Raw genomic sequence first — 19510 nt, 5'->3', positions numbered from 1 at the left:
AGATACACATATACACAGATACACGCAAACATTAATATGCCATATGGCCGTTTCATTTATCATAAGTATTTAGCCGGGACATAAACGGAGTCCACACACTCACTTATCTAATGCGAATACCAAGAGGTGTGCAGTGGTATATTTTGTCTAAGAAAATAATATGGACAAAGAAATGAGTGTTGCGATTAAGAGTGTAATTAGTCCACAAGTAACATAAACCTTTTAAATTCTTGTGTTAAGTTAAGTAAACTGGCAGCGATAAGATTGCCGCTTGACTTATTTTTATTTATTGTCATAATGCCCGAAAAATATGTATATTATTAAATTTATATGAATTAATGTTAATTCTTTGAAAAAAATATTAATTTATTTTTTTAATATTTTTTAGCATAAATTATTTAAAAAAATAACAATGAATCGAAAATCATATGTTTTTCACATCTTAAATCTTGCAGAAATATAAAAAGCTATTATACTACTTTGGGCAAAAAATATGTAGTAAGACTACTTAATTTAAATTTCGCTCGAAAACCCATTTCAGAATGTTGAAGAAGGCCTTCGTTGATAATTGCTTGTCGCGAGCAAGTGCTTTAGATTGATACAAATTATTAAAAGAAGGTGGAGAATGCGTTGGCGACGAACCATGTCCAGGACGGCCATCAACACGTCAATAGAATAAAGAAATTGGTGCTTGAGAATCGAGAGATCTTACCAGCAGCATTGGAATATCGGAAGGATCAGCGAAAACCATTTTAAAAGATCAAAGGTCTAAGAAAGGTGAAAGCCCGATTAGTTCCAAAATCACTCAATTTATTCGAAAAACAGCTGTGAGTTATTGTGAAACATTAACTATGAAAAAATGCTTTCCGATTACCAGGACGGCATGAAACGTATTACTAATGTGGAGGCTTCCGAATTCCTGTCAACTGTCAACAAGGAATAATATTTGAGTGTTATGCGTCGTTTGCGCGAAGCTATTCGTAATAAGTAAGGAAGGGCTAAGAATCAAAGCCAGGGATATACTTCAAGGTATAAAACCAATCATATAGAGTAAAGTCAGCCGGACGTTCGAAAATCCTGATATTAGTTATATAGCGGCTAGGCCAAGTTTTCGCTCAAATTTATTATTTTAGGCATAAAGATACACCGTTATGAATTACACGCAATCCTTTATTTGCCTGAGATAACTCACATATTGGCCGATATGTAGGGTACAAAGTCACCAGGTAGTTCGAAAATCTTTACATTAAATATACGGGGGCTAAAAGATGTATTGGTTCAATTCAACCCATTTTTGGCATACAGACATACCATTATAAAAGAAGGATTATCCTCATTTGAACAAAGTGGAATTTAAAATTATGCTATATGGGAAGTAGGCGTGGTTGTTTTCCGATTTCGTCTATTTTCACAATGTGATTTAAGACATCGGTTGGTCGGTTCCCGAGATATGCGATTTCATCAAAAAGTGGGCGGTGCCACGCCCATGTCCAGTCCTTCCAACACCTCCCATAAAACTCTCTCATATCATCTCGTTGATAAAATTTATTGTCTCTGGATTATTTAGTTATTGATATATTGCGCTTTTAGTAGTTTTTAAAAGTACCGTTATATGGGGAGTGAATGGAGTTATCATCCGATTGAATCCATTTTCACACTGTCGATAGAAGTTCTTATAAGTTTTGTACTCAGCAAATTGATAGTTAGATGGCGGCGCCACGATCACTTTTCAAAAAAAAATTTCTCCAAGTTTCATCGAGATATCTCAATTTTTACTCAAGTTACAGCTAGCACGGACGGATGGACAGACATACAGCACAAAAAGGAGTTGCCTCTTTGCCACGATGTCTGAATTTGGTATTCCCGCAAAACTAATATGGCTATGTAAGCTAACGTTGAGCAACACCAAAAGCTCTGTCAGGATAGGGAAGAACCTCTCCGAGCCGTTCGATACCATTTCAGACAAGGCGACTCCCTTTCGTGCGACTTCTTCAATATGCTCTTGGAGAAAATAATTTGAGCTGCAGAGCTAAACCGAGAAGGTACAATCTTCTATAAAAGTGTATAGCTGCTGACGTATGATGATTGCTATCATTGGCCTTAACAACCGCGCCGTTGGATGGCGGATATGGGAGCGAAGCAAATGGGTCTGGTGGTGAACGAGAGCAAGACGAAATATCCCCTGTCATCAAGCAAACAGTCGTCGCAGTCGCGACTTGACTCCCATGACACTGTTAACACTGTCATAACTTCGAATTTGTAGATCATTTGGTCTATCTTGGAACCAGTATTAGCACCAACAACAATGTCAGCCTCGAAATCTAACACAAAATTATTCTTGCAAACAGATACTACTTCGGACTGAGTAGGCACTTAAGAAGTAAAGCCTCTCTCCATGAGCAAAGACCGAACTCTACAAGTCACTCATCATCACCGTCCGGCTATAAGGTGTAGAGGCATGGACGATTACAATATCTGATGAGTCGACGTTACGAGCTTTCGAGGGAAAGGTTCTGCGAAACATTTATGGTCCTCTGCGCGTTGGCCACGGCGAATATCGCATTCGATGGAACGATGAGCTGTATGAGATATACGACTACATTGTCATAGTTCAACGAATTAAAAGGCAAGGGCTGCGCTGGCTAGGTCAAGTCATCCGATTGGACGAAAACACTCCAGCTCTGAAAGTATTCGACGTAGTACCCGCTGGAGGAAGCAGTGGAAAAGAAAGACCTCCACTCCGTTGGAAGGACCAGGTGGAGAAGGACCTGACTTCGCTTGGAATCTCCAACTGACGCCACCTTGCAAAAAGAAGAAACGACTGGCATAAAAACCACCCTAACATGCCTCTCACTGTCGATGTGTTTGGCTTGCTGTTGTCCTGATGGAACAAAATTTCTGTCCTATTAGCCAAGCTAACACATTCTGGACTATTGCTTACTTCAAACGGTACAATTGTTGACAGTACAGGCCTGAATTAAATGTTTGGCCATAAGGGAGCAGCTCATAGTAAATGATTCTTTCCCAATCTCACCAGCACACAGTAAACAGGCTTTCTTGAACCAGCTTGGCCACCCTTTGCGCCGGCTAACCGCGGTTTGATCAGTACCGTTTTCGCTTCATCTTGTCTTAGCTGGCCGACTTTTGAACACCAGTCGCAATCCCTTTCAGAAATGGATCAATTTTGCAACGATTAGCAGGTAGAAATTCGACTCATGCGGTTTAATTTTTTTATTTTTTTTATTACAAGCATTTTTAAAACTTTAACAAAGACTATTCATATTTTCAGTCGCTTTGCTTGTGCTTTCGCCTTAATCGAAGTAAAACTACAAAATATGCCGTACTTTCTCTTTTATAGACAGAGGAACATCTTTGAGGCGCTTTCAAACAATATTCCGGCAAGTATATGTAGTTTAGGCAGTTTTTAGTATAAAAACCTGTCTTTCTAACGCTTCTAAGCCATCTATTCGAAAAATAATGAATTTCTTTTTACTAGTCTTAATGTCTTCAATCCCTAATAGGGTAAGTCCGATGCCTAGGAATATTATAACGTGAACATACAAATGTACTACTTTTACATATCTTAATATATGTGACCTGGTCCACGGAAACAACTGTTAAAAATAAACAACTCGTTTCGTCAGTTTCTCGTTATCTCATTAATTGTTCTCCTTTCCAGAGGCTTCAAGGCCGTCCAGTAAGTATTGTTTTTGGTCGGAATATTATTATAGTTCATCGTGTAAGTTGCTAGTGTGGAACATTTAAAAAAGTAACACTGAAGAAGTGACGTTTACTCTAATACCGCTCAGCTGCTGTTGTCTTGTTTTCATTCGTCTCTCTTTCCGGATGTTCTGTTATCACATTTGTGTAAGTGTTTCTGTTGATTATCGTCTTCACATTTCGCATGAAACGAAACATAAGTGTTGATGAGGAGTTCAGTGCCGTATACGGACAATATTTCCATGAAAAGGATGATGAAAACAATGAAGAGAGCGATTATGATGAAGACGAAGTATGTGTATCTCAGAAAAAGAAAAATACATAAACTAAGCATTATTGTTTTTGGCCCATAATACGTTTTTCTAGTGTATAATCATGTCTTTATAGCTTATAATTCAATGTGTTTTGTTCATTACAAAAAAATGTATTTTTTCATATTTTTACTCTTCTTTACATTTTTAGGGAACTTTCAAACAAGTTATGACTTTTTGGATTCTATCACGTGAAAAAGCATCTCATCTTCCATCAGATTCAACTAAAAAGTGAAAATTGATTTTTTGACACCTAAGCCCCCTTCCCGTAGACCAGGTCACATATATAAATCTTCTGACCGAGTGTTTGTAATTGAACTGCTCCTAAACGGCTGGACCGATTTTGATGAAATTTTTTGTGCGTGTTTAAAAAGATTCGAGGATGGTTTAGATTCACAGTTTGGTCCACTGGAAAATGTTTTTTTAAATTAATTTTTCATTTGTAATTAATTGCTAGTACATATATATATTTATTCAGTTTTTTATAAAAGCATTGGACACAGAGCAAAATTCAATTCTCACTACAATTTATTAAATATGATTCTAAAACATCTCAAAAACTGTTTTTGTTATAAAAATTCTTTTGTGTCACTAATCTTAGCACATTTTTTGATTATAAAAACAAACGAGACAAAAAATTAGAGTCTTTATTGCTAAGTCACTAGGTGATTAATACCAAGTTACATAAGTCGCTGCCATCGCTAAGTAAGTATAAGAGTAGTTTGCAATTAGATTTCATTATTGACAATTATTATGCATATGTGAACTACAACTTCTTCCGTTATTTATTGCCTTAAATTAACAACAAATACTATTTGTATCTAAAAATGGGTTTCGCATTAATTCTAGAGCAATAAAATGCTACCATCAGCCCTAAATAGCCTTCAGCGTCACACCAAAACCATAATCATTTACAATTTTACGAGTTCTGCTGCGAGTTAACAACTTTTGCAGCACAAAGAACCAAATACCAACCGATGAATAATTACTTCTTGCACTTAGTGCAGCCCCTTCCGCCACGCTTTCCACTTTACAACTCAACTAGTACAACAACACACCAAAGCGAACAGCAAAGTTTATTAAAATGTCAAACAACAAAAATAATAATCATTTATATAGAAATTAAGGCTCGTAGGTAGTAGGTAGGCAGCCAAGACTTGCAAGTTGTCACTAACTTGTGGCCAAGTGTAATTTAGTGGCAACTACTTATCGCAGCACGGTCACAGCGAAGACAACAAAGCCACCACTGTAGCGCGAGTCGAGTCTTTGAATGTGATTTTTATGTATTTTTCTTTGCTGTCATTGTTGTTGTTGTTACGCTGATGGCTCGTTAGTCAAACTAATATATCAAATCAATTTTTATGGTTGGCATTCATTGCGTTCTGTCCACACGCAGCGCGCTTTGGCCGAAGAGGCGCAGAAGACGCAGGGACGAGCGGGTGCGGAGGAATGTGTGGGAAAAAGGATAAATTTCAAAAACTGCACTTAAACTAAAAAATGTAATTTATTTGCTTGCATAAACGCAGTCAGTACACACTTATGTAAGTATATAAGTTTGTATGTCTGTAGGTATGTCTCATTGATGCCAAATTAATGTGCATAGTTGTTGGTGTAACGCTCAGACGTGCGCCACAAACGATTTCAATAAACAAGCAACCACCAAAGAAGCGTCGATAATCACCGCCAAGCAGCCAAGCAGGCAGGGCGTATACGTGATTTTTATTACCCAACACGGCAGACCAACAACAACAGCAACAAATGCGAGTGCGTGCCCTCGCTCCTTCCACCGCCACCACTTGCCCCCACATTTGTGCGGTTGTCAGTGTGTTGCTGCTTGTAAATAACTTCGTTTATTGTGGCAATGTGGTATTTATGAAGTTTTCCCCATAAAAAACTGCCTGCCAACAGCAACAACAATAACAGTAACAGCAACACAATAATACAAATTGCCAACAACTTTTCACAACGGCAATAATAGTTGCCGGTCGGCTTTTTATTTTATTACACGACTAATTTGTCATTTCCTCCAAAGGACCGAAGCGCTCACAAACGGGTGGGGGGTAAGCGATTGAGGGCATGCGGTTGGTGGTGTTAACACACCTCCGATTTGCGTTTGGTTAAATTGAAAGGACGCGGACTTGTCATTTGTAGCGTCGTAAAACAAATAGAAGTCGAGATTTTTATATAAACAAATGTACCGTTATGCGTAACGCATACACCAATTGCCGCTTTGACATCTCTGACAGCAGGTAAGCGTTTTAAATGCTTAATGAAGTGCCACTCCGCTACCCATTTTTTGCTTTGGCTTGCTGACACTCGGCGCTCGTGTTCGCGAAACAATGAGGCAACATGACAAAACAGTCTCCGACTCATTGTTGCTGTTGCCAAACAATTTCGCTTTGAATGAGAGAACTTTTAACTTTTTAACTGGTGCTAAATATTTCATCAGCAATTGTGGTTTCTTTGTTTTACTTAAATTTTTTCGGTAGTTTGAACAGACTTCGTGCGATAAAAACGAATTAAAAACCCAGTGAGAAATTAGTTAATAACTGATATTTCTCAAATTAATGGTGACAACTTAATTCCATTTAATTTGAAACAGGAAAAAAATAATTCATAATATTACTTTACTGTCAATCAAAAATATGCTTCGAAACTCTGAACCGATGGATTGCCGGCCGAGCTAATCAAATACGGCGGCGAAGAACTCATAAAGAGTATGCAACAGCTTCCACAACTGACAGATATTCACCATGCGACAAATCTTGGAAAACAAACATGAGAAGAGGAACGACACACACCACCTGTTCGTCGATTTCAAAGTTGATTTCGACAGAACGAAAAAAAGCTGCCTTTTTGCCGCTATGTCTCAATTTAGTATCCCCGCAAAACTAATATGGCTATGTAAGCTGATGTTGAGCAATATCAAAAGCTCTGTTAGGATCGGGAAGAACCTCTTCGAGCCGTTCGATACTAAGCGAGGTTTCAGACAAGACGACTCCCTATCGTGCGACTTCTCAATATACTCCTGGAGAAAATAATTCGAGCTGCAGATCTGAAAAGACAATTACAATCTTCGATAAGAGTGTATAGCTGCTGGCGTACGCAGATGATATTGATATCATTGGACTTAACAACCGCACCGTTAGTTCTGCTTTCTTCAGACTGGATAAGAAAGCGAGGCAAATGGGTCTGGTAGTGAACGAGTGCAAGACGAAATATCCCCTGTCAGTATTGACAGTCATAGTTTCGAAGTCGTAGATAATTTCATCTATCTTGAAATCAGTTTTAACACCAACAACAATGTCAGTCAATCTAACGCAGAATTATTCTTGCCAACAGGTACTACTTCGGACTGAGTAGGCAATTGAGAAGTAAAGTCCTCTCTCGACAAACTCTACAGGTCACTTATCATCCCCGTCCGGGTATAAGATGCAGAGGCATGGACGAATACAACATCTGATGAGTCGTTACAAGTTTTCGAGGAAAAGGTTCTGCGAAAAATGTATGGTACTTTCCGCATTGGCAATGGCTAGTACCGCATGCAATGGAACGATGAGCCGTATGAGATATACGAGACATTGACATAGTTCAGCGAATTAAAAGACAGCGGCTACGCTGGCTAGGTCATGTCGTCCGAATGGACGAAAACAAACAAGCTTTGAGAGTTTTCGATTCAATACCCGCCGGAGTAAGCAAAGAAAGAGGAAATCCTCCACCACGTTAGAAAGACCAGGTGGAGAAGGACCTGGTTTCTCCAATTGGTGCCAAACAGAAAAAGAAAGAACGACTGGCACGGTGTCGTAAACTCGGCTGTAACCGCGTAAGCGGTATCTACGCGATTAAAGAAGAAAATGTTTAATATTCGCCTAAACCCTGAGCCCTTTCTTACTTATTAACGAGCCTCTTCATGTCCAATATTTGTATTATATATATTGCATATACAGCATGCATATCTATTAACAGAAGTTTGTGCAGATTATAAGTTTAGGCGAAACATCGCCGCGTATTTCCTACAGAGCGTGTCAACGAAGCGCAGTACTTCGCGTGAACTTCAGTCCAAAAAACGACTCACCTCAGCAACAGCTCAAGCAAAAAGTAAACAAAGTGCGAATACACGCGTCAACGTCGCTGACTGTCAATGGATAACGAAGTATTTTATTATTTCACAACTTAATATTGCAACTGTCTGCCAGGAGGAGCAACGCCAGCAGAGACGACGACTGTGTTGCAGAGATTTGGTTTTTTATTAAACGCCACTGAAGGTGCACAGCTTCAGGCAGCGAAATGTGAGAGTACAAAGTCAGCGGGCCAGAAATGCCAGAATGCTAGGACCCGCTTCCACACATTTATACGGCGGTTTTACGCCTTAGCTCTTAATTTTTTATATGTGTATGTGTAACTTCACCTCACTGCCTCACCCTCTTTTGCCAATTCACGCATTTTTTTCTGTTTTTTGTTGAACAAGTGGTAATTTGACCATGTTAATTGTGATAAATGTGCAGCACCAAAAAAACAAGACACAAGAAATTAACGGGAATGGTGAAAACCACAGAACAACGTAAAGAAGCTACATGACAAAATAGTCGAAATCTCATAACTCCGGTTTAAAGTCATCCCTGTGGACACGAACATGAGCGCACATACACAACACAAACGCTGCTTGCTAACCCGAGTGCTATGAGTTGTGAGTTAAGCAGCAAGTGCCGTTAGCCCAGCTCCCGAGTTCGCCCGTCATAACTTTCGGACACGCAGCAAACATTTTTTAACGGCCAGCAGTTTGCCACTCGCAACATCACTTTAAATGCCACACACAATTTGTAAAAATGAGCTAATAAATTTGAATGCGAATTACTTGTACGAATACCGTGGACTCGGGCTCACAGCCACGTACGCCGGCGGACCGCGTGGAGTTGGCTGCACTTGTTTAAATCTTGATGTACTGCGACCACAATTGTATTAACAATAGCAAGCGGTGTTGGGCGTGGCCGAAATGACTCTCGGCAACGCAACAAACCGGAAACACCATAAAGTAAATCTTTTTATTTAAAGTTTTAAAACATAAAATTCGCACAAAAGGCAGCGAGTGTGAAATTACTTTGAACTACTTCGCGCGCCGACCTGCTAGTTGACAATTAAACAGTGCCGTTAAACTGTCTACAGCGCCCGAAACTATGCAACAATATTTTACACCACAATCAAATCGTGCAACTACTGGGAAAAAAAATAAATAACGGCACTTAGTTGGAAAGCAGACTTAAAGAAATATTTAAATTTAAAGAGCTTAAGACATTACATATTAAAAAAATAACCAATAATATACAGTTTGAAATTAAAAGAATTTAAACAAATTAATAATTCAAAACAAAAAATTAAATATCTTAAAATAAAAAAGACAAAATTACAAATCTCTAGTCTGGAAGTATAAACACAGAATAACAAAGAAATCTTAATATTTTTTCAAAATAAAAACTAAAGTTTACCCTAAATATTTTGTTTCATTTTTTGCTGCCCTATTATCGAAGTAAGTCCACCGGTCAAATCCGAACTTAAGACTTTAAACACGTTTTTCTCGAAACTACTCCTCGTTCCGTTCATGCTATCCCGGAATAGAATCAGTTAGGTTAGGTTAGGTTAGATGGCTGATCAGAGATCGCACGTGGACTAGATGTAGTCCTTTGTGAAGCCATTGAAAATAGAACTCCCGTGTTCGGACTTAAAGATCGGCGAAACGCTTAGTTGCCAATACAAATTTGCAAAGGCGCTTAATTTCTACACCCGCCAGTTCGGTGGGATGTCTGAAGGTTTGTGACCCCAAGTGTCTAAGTCTTGATCTCGCAAAGGCGGGACAGTCAAGAAGGAAGTGCTGGCTAGTTTCTACCGCATCTTCTTCCAAGCAGCTCCTGCATGCGGCGTGGGGTAAAATTCCCAGTCTTACAGCATGTATGCCAATAGGGCAGTGGCCCGTCAAGAGCCCCAACACTAATGAAAGGCTGGCCTTACTTAGGGCAAAGAGATCACTAGATCTCCTGCGATCTATATTGGGCCAAAAGGCTTTTGCGACCGCGCAGGTACCAATGCTGGCCCAGCGTTGACCAAGCAGCCGCGAGGCCCAGCTATCCAGTAGTACATAGAGCACAAGAGGATGCAGGAGCACCGACCCGTTCCCATTCTACCGATAACGATTCTAGGGTGCCTTTCCTCAGTTCCAATCAGCTAGTTTACTTGAAAATTAGTAAGAACATTCATTAAATATTTCTTTATGTTAAAATAAAACCTTAACATTAAAAAAAAAAAAACTGCGAAAATTAAAAGTTAGTAAATTGTTGATCATGATTTTTTGTCACACTTAATTTCATATTTTACGCAAAATTTTAAACAAACTCTCGGATCCATTTCTATCAACAAACGATAACGCACCTAACCTTAGCAGCTACTATGTACAGATAAAGCAACCATTAAATACAGCATACAATTTTAGTACTCCACGGGCATGTATGTATATATGTATATCAACATAGTAAATTGATGTAAATTGACATCTCCAGATATTCGAAATTTTCAAATTCTTAACGACCTGAGTTGATTTATATATGCGAGCCTGTGCCTCAGTTTATGAGAGTCCTTAATTTCATCCGAAAATTCTGCTCATTTGGCACTCGAGATTGGCACTTAGCATAAAGCTGTCATCCAAATTGAATTATCAAAGAATTCTTGTATGGAAAATTATTTTATTTAAGGATATACAAGGTGCGTTCCAAAGTAAGCAGGACTTTAAAAAAACAGAACAAAAGGTTTTTTCGGCAAAATCAATTTATTTTATTCAAAATAGTCTCCTTCTGCTTCAATACAGCTTTTTCGTAAGCCCAAATGTTCGGTCAAAATGCGATAAATCAATGTTTTGGAGATGTTCAATTCCATTTCCATGAATTTCAATGATAATTTCGGCTGATTTTTCACGATATCGCGCACAGTTTCGATGGATTTCCGGTGATCACCGATTTTGATTGGCCCACATGTTGATCGTCATTTATGTCCTCACGACCACTTTGAAAACGTTGAAATCACTCGTGCACTCTGCTACGGGATAGATAATCATCGCCATAAACTTGTCTCATCAATTAAAACGTTTTGATAAAAGTTTTACCAATTTTAAAACAAAATTTAATGTCGGCTCTTTGTTCGAAGCTCATTTTCGCACCGATAACACAAAAATACTGACACTTAAAACGCAATAACTTCACTTCCAATCAATGAAGAGTCATGAAATTCTCACTGGACAATAGATAAAGAAAAGCAGATTCGAACGCACCAGTGGACATCTAGATGCTAGATTCAAAAAGTCCTGTTTGCGTTGGAACTCACCTTGCATATATCAAGGCAACAGTACAATCTATAAATATTTGCTTGTATTGATAAAGTCATCGGTGTGAACTCAGTATTTGCTACCTGAAGGGCTTTATCCTTCCATTTTAGAGTGATCACCTTACATTTGAAGGAACTGCCATCTAACTTCACGTAACCTAATCTTACATATACTATCTCAATGATCATTTCCACTTTTACGGAAGATCATTCGATTTATTTTGAATTACTCCTATATCTAATAATATGATGTATAAGGCATATGATGATACCGAACCTTTTGATATGCTATATGTAATAGAATCGTGAAGGAGCGATGGGAGCAATAAACGATGCTTTTGCTTATATTAAAGAAGGTATTTGTACCAGCAGAGCAAAATGACGGCCGCAGTTACGGTCGAAAGTTCTATCCCCGCATTCAGCAATAGGTCAGTCTATGTAAAATCCAGAGATGCAACGTCAAACACAATTAGTTTTTGTTTCTGATAATAGCAAAAGGAACCAAGGATTTAAACTGGGGATCCATTTTCTAGTAGTAGTCAAGACAAATATAAGATAATAGGCAGACCGAGAAAAGCGAAGAAGTTCGCCTTTTCAGGCGCCCAGTACCATATGGTCCCTTTTAATAGAGCTGATGTATTACATGTTACATGTTCGGAGAAAACAACTACTTGTCACTAGGAAGGGCGGAACGTCGGTCACTAACTAAAGCTTAAAACAACAAAATAAAATATTATGATTTTAATTCGATAAAATAATGATTACTCTCAAAATACCGAAAAAGTGGTTGGGAAATTTTTCAACTGCTGGCCGAGCGAAGAACGAAAAAAAGTGTTTACGTTTTATCTCATATACAAGTCTCTTGTTGTGACGCACCCTTCACATCGCTACTTTACTACATTCAAGTATATATGTGAATATAATCACATTTATCACAGATGCAACTAAGTTCACATCTACCAACTAATCAAACGAGCGATAAGCTTCTATTTAAATGCCTTACAGACATACCTAGTAGGCATTTAACTGAGTCAAGAACTCATGTTCATACCAAAAGCTTGTGTTTCCCTAGACTTTTTTCACAAGTGGCGCGCTTTTTGCAGTTTACATTTAGTTTCTGGTATTTGTAAACACTCGACAAGATACCGGACTGATAATGTGTGACGTTATGAATTTGTTGTTGTGTTTGCTATTATCTTTCCGCTGGCCACAGAGGCTGCTAATTATCACAAAAAGATAGTAAAATAGTTGACGTTTGCTATCAAATTTACTGCTATGCTTTGTATGTACATTATACGCATCAGTGAATGTATGTATGTATGAGTGTAAATTTTTATATTCCATTTAGGAAAAAAAACAAGTTTTCCGTTTCTACAATGTTTAATAACTTTTGGTTTTTGCTTGAGTTGAGACTGCAATTTGACAGATGTTTGCCTTGATTTATGCCCGATTTGTTTGTATTGCAGTACTACACGTTCTTAAATGCATGTAAATAAACATGTATGTGTGTGTCATGTGTAGCAATTCTTGTCAATCCTTTGTATTATTATGGCCACACATGGTGTGAGAGTACGTCTAAGATTTCTGATGAGTTTTCTTGGCGCGTAAGGAGAATTGCTTGGCTCGAGCGCAAAAATTGTGCTCGTCTTTCCACTTGTCACGCCCATTTTACAGTTGTTTGCTTAACATAAAACGAAAGAATTTACATTTTTCATAATTCGAATTTTGTGGTAATTCATTTAATTCTTGAATATATTTTCTTTTAAACTACTTGATTTATTGTATTTTGAAAACAACGCAATCGAATACATATAGAGCATACGACTACATAAGTAATCAATTTATATGTACATATGTATATAAGAGTGATTCAAAAACATTTTATTTTTCGTTTGGTCCTCGGAAAAATAGGTTCCTAGACACCTCTAAGAAAGCCTCTCCACACATGAGTTTTAAATTGAAACGGCAAGGTCCTCCTACACACAGTTTTCTATTTTTTTAGTGATTATTTCAGCAAAATCAAACATGAATCGAATGAATATACGGTTAGGTTAGGTCAGGTTAGATGAATGTTGAGTTGATCGTTCGCTGAGTTGGTCAGCGGCCCAACCATCCAGTGGTGAATTGCAAGAAGCCAACCAAGCTCCGGCCCGGCAGTTTCCATTTTGCAGTTAGTGAGATTGAAATAATGACCTAGCAAACACAACAGTCTTGCAGTTTCCTGTTATTCAGTTTTGGTCTAGACATCCCTCACTAGGCTTGAGCGCACACTCAGCGAGATCAGTCTAAAACTGGAGTAGATTGAATAACTGCCGACAGTGTACTACTCCAACGCGTGGTAATCGGGTAACCGACGGCAAACTTTATAACATGCGATAACATCACCTTTGATGAAAGCAAAGTTGGCTGATTTATAATTGGTGTACGAGGTTCTGATATATAAAGAAATGAAGGAATAATCGCTTCTCAAAAACAATATCGGAAGTAGCATTTAATAGTGACACCTTGGATCAGGGACATAAAGAGACTCAAGCGGCTAGAGACTGGAGTCGCAGCTTCCAGTTTTTTGACGTTTATCAAGTGTGCAGAGTTATGTATTCAGAGGTGTGTATCTCGCGAAAAATAGTTGCAGTTCATGGGAATAGCTACTAAAATACAACAATCCTATGACGGCACTAACATTCAAAGTAGAATAGTAGTGCTCGCATATACATATACGTATGTGTGAGTGTGTATTGGTATATACCATTTATCTAAAATTACTTACATGGCTTTCCCTATTGTTTACGACTGAAACATATATCACATCCAAAATTAAGTAAAGCAAACAGACATTTGAACTGCAAGTATGTATATATATAAATATATATTATAAACAACTACATACACACTCAAACAACCAAATTTTTATTTTGGTAAACTCGTAAGTCTGAGAAGAAAAATGGCAAAACACTTTGCAAGGCGTAAAAGCGTCGACGGTTATTTGCCTTTTAAAAGACACACACCAAAGACAAATGTGGATTTGGTTATATTTATTGCCAAAAAATTGCAAAGAACACAATTTACTCGGAACAAACAGTTATTTCAAGTGGGCATACTCTGAAGAGGGAAGGCATATGGAGAAAACTACAATGGAAATAGCTCATACTCTTCGAATTTTTTTTTAATAAATGGAGAGACATGCTGTGAAGGTTTAGTAAAGTATGTATGTAACTAAGCTTTTATTTTTAATAAATTTGTTTAAATAATATGGAATTTTACCAAACAGTAATACCTCAATGGTTGCTCAAAGTAAACTTTTATTTAGATTGTTATAGTACGTTTTTATACTCTTAAAACTCACCAGTGAGCCCAGATAAAACTAAATATTTCCAGCACTTTATATGTATTAAAAATCTTGGATTTATAACTATATCCGTGGGGTTTGTCAAGAGATGGCGTAACTTGATTCCTTTCCATTGCTCCAATACGCGAACATGCGTTAGAAAGCTTCTGGCGTCGCGCCTCATTTTCAGAATATGTCATTGAATTGACCATAAATTTACTTTAATATGAACAAAATCGATGCAGAACGCTCTCACTGAAATACGCCTTACATCAGAACAGCGTATGAAAAACTGGCTTGACTCATTATTTGCCTCTTCTGGGATGGCATTCACAAATATTCAGAAATTCCCAGTAACTCTTATGGGATGGAATCCATAAATTTACAGAAACTATTTTTATATATTGTAGTAATCGAGAAGTTATGAATATGTTTTCTTTATCCTTTTTATTTTACGACGGCAAATTAGCGAACACTATGACAGCACTAGGAAATAACGGCTTCCAAGTTCCACTCTTTGGGATATGTAAAGCCTTACTATTTGGGTAGCAATGCTACTCTCAAATACATCAACAAGCTAAAACGAAATAAATTGTGACAAAAAAGCACACGGAAATCGTAATTAAATTCCCTGAATATATGATATTTCAAAAAAATATTTTTTGCTAAGCTGTTAGAACTATCGAAAAAAGAATTTGTCTCAAATTCTGTATTTCTAGCCAAATTTCGTGTACGGCATCGTTGTGAATGTTGGAAAACGCTTACGGTGATTCTATTTTATCAAAAACACCTGCCTACGAGTGGTACAAAGCCTTCAAAGACGGTCGAGAGATCGTTGAAGACATGCTTAGTTGTGGACAACCTCTTCAACTGATGAAAATATTAAAAAAGTGAAGGATATGGTACTTGAAAATCGTCAAACAAGTGTTAAAAAGATGGCAAAAGAGCTCTTTGTTTTTTTCCAATATTCGTGGTTTGGTCATGAATTTGGTTCGGAGGGAAAGACGGTCAAAAAGAAATTGTAGTTAGTCCTATTGATGCGATTGCGTGAGAACATTTATCAAAAACGGCCGGAAATGTGGAAGAACAATTCATGAATTTTACACGATGATAATGCACCGACACTTCGAGCCACGATTGTGACCGAATTTAAAGCCAAAAATGCAATGAATATCATTGATCAACAGCGTATTCACGAGAATTGGCTCCGCGTGATTTTTTCTTGTTCCCCAAATTGAAATTTCCACACCGAGGGATCCGTTTTCAGTCGATCGGAGAAATAAAACAAAACGGGCTTAAGGGGCTGAAGGCTATATCAAAAAGGGCTTATGAAAAGTGTTTCGAGGACTGGAAAAAGAGTTAGCATAAGTGTTTTACATCTGTTGGAGATAATGTTAAAGGCGACAAAATAAATATTGTCGAATAATTAAATATTTTGAGTTTTATTTACAATACAGCTGCGAACAAGAATGTGGAGTCATTCCAAACTTATAACCTATATAGCATCAAGCAACATTGACAAACTTCGCTGTTATTCTACTATTCCAATAAAATAATCTTCTTGAGTTTCTAGAGTAAAAACTGTTATCTTTTGTTTTAGTTCGCATTCAGGTTGGGTAAAATTAATTTTCTGTTCAAAAATGTCTGTTCGCCAAATCCGATACCGTCATTTGTTACCGACAAATTTTGCTGCCTCATTTTCGCTGTGCATTTGTGTTTCTTCAAATCCACTTTCTTTGTGAGTCGCTGGCTACATAAGTTGTCTTCCTCCTTTTTTTCATTTCCTTTTTTTATTTCGGCACTAGCAATAATTAGTGTCATATTTTGTATGCGCTGTTGCCCCATGTAGAAACTATACCAAAACAATAATTAGCCACGGAAAAACGATTCTACGGAATTTAAAGGTACAAAAGTCCACTAAAACAAGACAACTTAGGCCACGGAAGAAGTCAACCTCGGGAGAATAATTGTATGTGCTGCACAACATGAAATTTTTTTGCTAGTGAGGCCTGTAGGAAAAGTTTAGAGTGCTTCAGCAATCCAGTTTTCTGATAATTAAAATTTAAAATCTGATTCTAATCAACTTGGAACAAATAAGAATACAGAAATATAGAGTGGAAAAGTTCGTTTCCCATATTTTTCAATTTTGTTGCAAATCTGAGCATAAAGAAACTTTAAACAAATTCGGACTCTTCGTTTGGCCAGTTGAAGACTACATTCTCTTCAGCTCTCAGCTTACTTGCACGATGAGCTCCGCAACGTCGCATTTCCTGCAGGGTATCTAAGAATTCACATGCTTATGTCGAAAAGCCAAGAATAGTTATGAATTAAATCAAAGAAAACAAAAAGAACGCCAAAGGATTAATGAATTCCCACAAAGCACAGGTAACTTTGCAGAAAGAGAAATGACATAAATTGTTTATGAAATACGATGGAAGACAAAGGACAGTGAAGGAAAACCAAGTAAAATAACAATGAAAAGTATAATGGCGAGGCCAAAAGTGGGGCCAAAATAAGAGAAGTGAAAGCCAGCGGCGAAACCAGGCTGCCCCACCCTGCTCGCTGAGTATCGCAAGGCAATGCAATTATGCGACTCCACGACATGTTTTATTCGCCAATTCACATTCTATGAGAAATTCATTTTCATTTCTCACAATGACTTAAATGACGTTTGAAGCGTTGACGAGCCTGTCATTTGTAGAGCACGATGTGCAGAGGATTCACAAATATACTTCACAATCAGAATATGTAGCTGAGAGAGCTGGAATATCGTACATCTAGCAACAAGCCGCCTTAGTAAATTCAAAACTTGAAATATTCGAAATGGGCCCATTAAGGTCCGCCACACGGATGTTGAGAAATGAATGAAATAAAATGAAATTTACTTAATGCATTTTTTGAAGTTTTCCCAGCACCGCAAAACGAAGAGAAACGACGACTGCCTGCCAAGCCAACTAAACGACTGTAAGAGCAAAGGAAATGCATATGAGGACTGAATGATGACACCATAAATACAGCGCGCGAGTCTAGAGCTGGAAATGACTTGTTGGCGAAGGACGCAGGGATGTATGGTCAAATTGTATTTTGCTTTACCGTTATTATTGCTGCCTGTTGCCTCTCATCAGTGCACTTATGCATATGAGCCATTTAAGCGTAGTGTAGTATGCGAGTCGGAAACATATGTCGGGGAAGTATAAAAAATATATTAATATGCAGCCGCGGTTCACTTTTACCACGCTGCATTTCTAAATTCTGTTGCTCCAATCATAATTTCACTATTTTTGTACCTTTTCAAATGTTATTTTAATTTTTTACTGCTCCGGCACATGCAAGGGTGTCTTTACTTTGCAATATGAACTCAACCGCGAGCGAAGTCGAGGGATTTGTAATTTATACAATTTTTATATTTGCTCACTTTTTTTTTGGAGATTTTTCCTGTGTATTTTTTCATTCAAAGATTTTTTGACTTTTTTCAGATTTTTTTAAGTTGGCACGTCAGCCCTTTGTGCTTGTGGCTGGAGACTCGCATAAAAGCGCCGCAAAATCTCGCCTTGACCATTACGGTAACGTGAGAAGAAAAAAATCAAACACACGAGCATGCACTCGAATTGAGTGGTAAGTACGAAGGAAGCGCGAAAGTATGTATTGAGAACCTTCATTTTAATTCTATTTACATTTCTCCATTTCATTCCACATTTTTGCAAAGCTTTTTTTTCATATTTCACCTTTATGGCAGCTCACTAGTGATGAGGTATAATTTGTTTTAATGCTGGTATTTATCAGTTCGCGCGCATATAATTTTCATTATTTAATATTCCTCTTTAGTTTGGTCTTTTATGGGAGGAAATATTTTGAAACTTCTAAAATATGGTCTGAATGGTCGGAGAAAAGGGTTGGAGTTTTATTTTTCAAAATTCGTATATTTGTTGTATTCTATGTATGTAAATAGAGTTATAAATTTCCAATAAATGGAATAGAGCGTGCGTGAAACGTATTATTTTACACTATGGACAAATATTTTTACCTCAATATTAAAAAAAAGTAAAGCGGGTCCAGGAAGCGACTTCTATTTCCAACGAGATAACGACCCGGAGCATACCGCAGACATAGTTAAGCTTTGGTTACTCTACAACGTTCCCAGCTTCGAGCGCCACCGCAAACGCCAGAATTGAATCCCACGAGCACCTATGTGATTTATTGGAACGAAAAATTCACCAACGCATAATTACCTCGAAAGCTATCGTTGAGGATGTGCTGCGGTAGGAGTGAATAAAATCTCTTCGACAGAAATCTCAAAGCTTGTTGATTCAGTACCAAACCGCCTAGCAGAAGTTTAAAAATGTAAGGGATATCCAACTTCCTATTCAATTTTAAGAGCAGAAAGAATCAGATCTTAAAATTGTGTTATTTGGGAAGTAGTCCCTCTCTACCAAGGAACACGTGTACCCAGTTTCAATACGATATTTCAATTTTTACTCAAGTTACAGCTTGCTTAGGCAGACGGATGGATGAACGAACAGACAGTCATGCGGATTTCAATTCTTCCCGTCAGCCTAATCATTTATATATAATATACATATATATAATGTATAACCCCATATCAATCTGGATTCGTTTTAGGTGATACAAACAATTGTTAGGTGAACAGAACTATTATGATCTGTAGCAACATGTTGCAAGACTATAAAAAACATATCTTCCAAGCCCCCAGAAAGGGGTTAGAATGGTTTTAAGCAGAGATGACCGACATTTAAGTACTAAAAGTAGCTCAAACGCGCTGCATTTAGTC

At 37.7% G+C, this 19510-nt stretch overlaps 1 protein-coding gene across 1 annotated transcript in view; it reads right to left on the bottom strand.

The window, feature by feature from the left end:
* Positions 1 to 19510, bottom strand: part of LOC120770386 — a 77601-nt gene that overhangs the window by 38915 nt on the left and 19176 nt on the right. The window lies entirely within an intron of this gene.

The sequence above is a fragment of the Bactrocera tryoni genome, chromosome 3, assembly GCF_016617805.1.
Source record: "Bactrocera tryoni isolate S06 chromosome 3, CSIRO_BtryS06_freeze2, whole genome shotgun sequence".
NCBI classification, from domain to species: domain Eukaryota; kingdom Metazoa; phylum Arthropoda; class Insecta; order Diptera; family Tephritidae; genus Bactrocera; species Bactrocera tryoni.
This window is presented reverse-complemented; position numbering and strand designations above follow the sequence as displayed.